This window comes from Dermochelys coriacea, chromosome 1 (genome assembly GCF_009764565.3).
Source record: "Dermochelys coriacea isolate rDerCor1 chromosome 1, rDerCor1.pri.v4, whole genome shotgun sequence".
NCBI classification, from domain to species: Eukaryota; Metazoa; Chordata; order Testudines; family Dermochelyidae; genus Dermochelys; species Dermochelys coriacea.
In genome coordinates this window covers 141,256,029-141,262,137 of record NC_050068.2, presented here as the reverse complement: position 1 = coordinate 141,262,137, position 6,109 = coordinate 141,256,029, and positions in this window count along the sequence as shown.

The following is a 6,109-nucleotide window of genomic DNA, read 5'->3' as shown; positions in this document are numbered from 1 at the left end:
CGCTGCTGCCTGCTGGGTCCCCGGCTGCTCTGCTGGACCTGGGCTGCGTCCTGCTGTTCTCCCCGTGAGCACCCATCACCCTGCTTCCAGCCAACCCCACAGCCCCTGCCTCCAGTCAGCCCATGCCGCGCCCCCTGCCCTGCCCACAGCCAGCCCGTCTCCAGCCACCCCCGCATCCTCTGCCCTGCCTTCAGCCAGCCCCTGCCACATCCCCTGCCCTGCACGCACCAGCCCCTGCCGCATCCCCTGCCCTGCTCACAGCCAGCCTGTCTCTAGCCAGCCCTGCACCCCCCTGCCCTGCCTGCAGCCAGCCCCTACCTCTAGTCAGCCCCTGCCAGTCTCCAGCCAGCCCCACACCCCTTGCCTCCAGCCTACCCCACACCCTCCTGTCTCCAGCCAGCTCCGCACCTCCTGCCCTGCCCACAGTCAGCCCTGCACCCCCTGACTCCAGCTAGCCCTGCCCCATGCCCCTGTCTGCAGCTGGCCCCACGTCCACTGGTGCCCTGCAGTTCCCAGGCCAGTAACCCTGCACACCTGCTTCAATGACGGGGGCAGGGAGCAGCTGGGACCCACACATGTGCACACCTTAGGGTGACCAGACAGCAAGTGTGAAAAATCAGGACGGGGGTGGGGGGTAATAGGAGCCTATATAAGAAAAAGACCCCAAAATCAGGACTGTCTGTATAAAATTGGGACATCTGGTCACCCTAGCACATCCCCAGGGAGTGGCGGGGACCCACACATGTGAAACGGAGCTCATTTCTAGTTCAGACCCATCTTTAAAAGAACTTTAGGCAGGGTTAACACACATCCGTATTTTTCCAGACAGGTCAGGCTTTTTGGTTCTTAAATCACGTCCGGGAGGAATTTTTAAATATTAAAAATTCCTCCCAGGAAAATACGGACATATGGTAACCCTGTTGGTACAAAAAATACATACTGGGGCACATCCCTTAAATCAGAACTTTTTATAGGGAACCGGTTGTAAAGATTTTGGTAGCTCATCACTAGCTCATCACTCATAATTTAAAAATGTAAGGTAAACCAATGTAAGCTAGGTTGCATTAACATCAGAGTGCCAACATAGAAAGCTGCACCAGTTTAACTAAGTAGGTTATCATGACCCTGATAGCTAAGCTGGTGCAACCCTGTGTGTAGACCAGGACTCCGTTACTGATTTGAGTTAAACCAATGCAGCTTTTGTATATAGAGAAGCCCCATTTTGTTAAGCTGCATTCACATCTCCTCTCCTGGTTACAGTGACACAATGGATCAGCTACGTTTCTAGAGTCTTTTAAACAGCCTGAGTCTGATTGCACCCTTGTGTCATCTACATCATGTACAAAACAAAAGCAAAGTAAGTGTCACCATGACAATGAGGAATGTAGCATTTAACATCCACTCTGAACCCACAGGTGTGACTGACTGCACAAGTTTGATGACAACGGGGAATCATTTTATCTTTAGTTCGTGCAAAAAAGAAAGGCAAAAACCAATCAGATTGCTTGAGCTAAATCACAGAATATTGCTTAATTTCCTCTTAAACATTTTAAAATTTCCTCCCAGGGATACAGGAAGCTTATATAAGAAAAAAGCCCGCTCTCTCTCACCCCCTGACCAGTCTGTGTTAGTTTCACCTGGTTAGCAACACAGATTATTATTTCAACAAGACCCTGATTTATGGTCTCTCATATAATGACAAAAAGTGGATCTATGCAGAAAAATGATTTCTAAAATGCTACAGCAATGAACATGCACATTTTAAAAAAGTCAGAGTAGGACACACTGTATAATTTTGATGCATGATTAAGTCACTCAGTCTCTGTTTTATCTACTGCAGCTTGTAATCATCTTCATTCCTATCACTAAAAAGAAAAGGAGTACTTGTGGCTCCTTAGAGACTAACAAATTTATTAGAGCATAAGCTGAAGTGAGCTACAGCTGAAGTGAGCTGTAGTTCACGAAAGCTTATGCTCTAATAAATTTGTTAGTCTCTAAGGTGCCACAAGTACTCCTTTTCTTTTTGCGAATACAGACTAACACGGCTGCTACTCTGAAATCTGTCATTATGCAAGGCACTGAATTTAGCTGTATAGAGTGGAAATCTGTCAACTTCATGAAAAAACTAGTACAGATACAGACAGACATCATCTTCCTCTCCAAATGCAAACAGATGGACATCATACCAAAAGGACTGAAGGTAAAAACTCCATTACAATCTACATACCACACAGACAATGCTGACAGCTTGTGCCACACACTCTCAAAGAAACTGCGGAACCACCTGATCAACATCCTCTACAGCAAACAGGGAAAGATTAAGAATGAGCTCTCAAAACTGGATACTCTCATAAAGAACCAACCTTCCACACAAACTTCCTCGTGGCTGGACTTTACAAAAACTAGACAAGCCATTTACAACACACACTTTGCTTCTCTACAAAAGAAAAAGGATACTAAGCTATCTAAACTACTACATGCCACAAGGGGCCACAACAGTGGTTCCCGTAACCCACCCAGCAATATTGTTAATCTATCCAACTATACTCTTAGCCCAGCAGAAGAATCTGTCCTATCTCGGGGCTTCTCCTTTTGCCCCTCCACCCCCACGAACATGATACAGTTCTGTGGTGACCTAGAATCCTATTTTCGACGTCTCCAACTCAAGGACTATTTCCAACACACCTCTGACCAACATATTAACCCACAGAGACCTTCCTACCAACACTACAAAAAGTAGGATTCTGGGTGGACTCCTCCTGAAGGTCAAAACAGCAGCCTGGACTTCTACATAGAGTGCTTCCGCCGACGTACACAAGCTGAAATTGTGGAAAAGCAGCATCGCTTGCCCCATAACCTCAGCCATGCAGAACACAATGCCATCCACAGCCTCAGAAACAACTCTGACATCATAATCAAAAAGGCTGACAAAGGAGGTGCTGTCATCATCATGAATAGGTCGGAGTATGAACAAGAGGCTACTAGGCAGCTCTCCAACACCACTTTCTACAAGCCATTACCCTCTGATCCCACTGAGAGTTACCAAAAGAAACTACAGCATTTGCTCAAGAAACTCCCTGAAAAAGCACAAGAACAAATCCGCACAGACACACCCCTAGAACCCCGACCTGGGGTATTCTGTCTGCTACCCAAGATCCATAAACCTGGAAATCCTGGACGCCCCAACATCTCAGGCATTGGCACCCTGACAGCAGGATTGTCTGGCTATGTAGACTCCCTCCTCAGGCCCTACGTTACCAGCACTCCCAGCTATCTTCGAGACACCACTGACTTCCTCAGGAAACTACAGTCCATTGGTGATCTTCCTAAAAACACCATCCTAGCCACTATGGATGTAGAAGCCCTCTACACCAACATTCCACACAAAGATGGGCTACAAGCCGTCAGGAACAGTATCCCCGATAATGTCACAGCTAACCTAGTGGCTGAACTTTGTGACTTTGTCCTGACCCATAACTATTTCACATTTGGGGACAATGTATACCTTCAAATCAGCGGCACTGCGATGGGTACTCGCATGGCCCCACAGTATGCCAACATTTTTTTGGCTGACTTAGAACAACGCTTCCTCAGCTCTCATCCCCTAATGCCCCTACTCTACTTGCGCTACATTGATGACATCTTCATCATCTGGACCCATGGAAAAGAAGCCCTTGAGGAATTCCACCAGGATTTCAACAATTTCCATCCCACCATCAACCTCAGCCTGGACCAGTCCACACAAGAGATCCACTTCCTGGACGCTACAGTGCTAATAAGCGATGGTCACATAAACCCCACCCTATATAGGAAACCTACTGACTGCTATTCCTACCTACATGCCTCTAGCTTTCATCCAGATCATACCACACGATCCATTGTCTACAGCCAAGCTCTACGATATAACCGCATTTGCTCCAACCCCTCAGACAGAGACAAACACCTACAAGATCTCTATCATGCATTCCTACAACTACAATACCCACCTGCTGAAGTGAAGAAACAGATTGACAGAGCCAGAAGAGTACCCAGAAGTCACCTACTACAGGACAGGCCCAACAAAGAAAATAACAGAACGCCACTAGCCATCACCTTCAGCCCCCAACTAAAACCTCTCCAACGCATCATCAAGGATCTACAACCTATCCTGAAGGACGACCCATCACTCTCACAGATCTTGGGAGACAGGCCAGTCCTTGCTTACAGACAGCCTCCCAATCTGAAGCAAATACTCACCAGCAACCACACACCACACAACAGAACCACTAACCCAGGAACCTATCCTTGCAACAAAGCCCGTTGCCAACTCTGTCCACATATCTATTCAGGGGATACCATCATAGGGCCTAATCACATCAGCCACACTATCAGAGGCTCGTTCACCTGTGCATCTACCAATGTGATAGATGTCATCATGTGCCAGCAATGCCCCTCTGCCATGTACATTGGCCAAACTGGACAGTCTCTACATAAAAGAATGAATGGACACAAATCAGACGTCAAGAATTATAACATTCAAAAACCAGTTGGAGAACACTTCAATCTCTCTGGTCACTCGATTACAGACCTAAGAGTGGCTATCCTTCAACAAAAAAGCTTCAAAAACAGACTCCAAGGAGAGACTGCTGAATTGGAATTAATTTGCAAACTGGATACAATTAACTTAGGCTTGAATAGAGACTGGGAATGAATGAGTCATTACACAAAGTAAAACTATTTCCCCATGTTATTTCTCCCCCCCACCCCACCCCCCACTGTTCCTCAGATATTCTTGTTAACTGCTGGAAATAGCCTACCTTGCTTGTCACCATGAGAGGTTGTCCTCCTTCCCCCTCCCCCCCCCCCGCTGCTGGTGATGGCTTATCTTAAGTGATCATTCTCCTTACAGTGTGTATGATAAACCCATTGTTTCATGTTCTCTGTGTGTGTATATCAATCTCCCCTCTGTTTTTTCCACCAAATGCATCCGATGAAGTGAGCTGTAGCTCACGAAAGCTTATGCTCTAATAAATTTGTTAGTCTCTAAGGTGCCACAAGTACTCCTTTTCTTTTTGCGAATACAGACTAACACGGCTGCTACTCTGAAACCATTCCTATCACTGAGGCTTTACTTAGCAGTAAAATAACTCTGTGAAAACAAACCCTCCTAGAAAAAAACACTCCAATCAGCTGTGAAATTCTACCAGTGTACAGAGAATGAATAGAAATTATATCATGTAGCCACTTGAATGCTGAGAAACTTTACCTGTGGATGACAGCAAAGGACAACTGCAGGACTTTGCCCCAGAGTCTGTTGGTCCACAATGCAGCAGGATGCTCTAGCATTTTATCAACTCTGTCACTTTGCAAGCCTTGAGTGTTTGGAAGCAGGGGTGTCAAAAGGAAACTCCTGATTGTTGTCAGTCCTGTATTTCAGAGCCTGAACCCAGGTCTACTCAAACAAAGCTAAAGCCTCAAGAGACCAAGATATGTAGCCCATCCACACCTCCCTTCCCTGGTGGGAATTAGATCCCAGAAGGCGTAGGTGAGAAATCAGATAATCCTCCTTTATTTGTACTTAATTAGAACATACTCAAAGTGGAAAAGCTAATATAGTCAGCTATGGACTATCCACAGAAGTTCAGGGATTTGTTTCTAGCTGGTAACAGATGCCAATTCTCTCTCCTCTATAAGCAGAGTTCAGTTTACTATGACATAACATGGGATCTATTTTTGTCACCACTTTATACAAATGTGTTACTCTCGTGATTTCCATTCAGGTCATTCAATGACAGATGCTTTGGCTCAGGCTGTTCATAAAACTACTAGATTCTTCCCCCGCCCTATCCTCCTCCCCACCCCCAGTTCGGTTCAGCTCTTGGACAGCTATGTCACGGAGCTTGTGTTTGCATTCTATTCTGGTAGGTGTGAGTTATGGTGATATCATTTAAACCAAAGGGATCAGAAATGCATGTCAAATTAAACCAGTGACTAATCACGGTATTCTGCCTTTCTTTCTGCTTCCAGGCACAAGATTTATAAGCTCAGAAAGCCCTTTTGCTCTGCTCCCTGGGTGCTGATTTGATCTTCAGCCCAGATTTCCTAACACAGTGAGAGAAGATCACCAAAC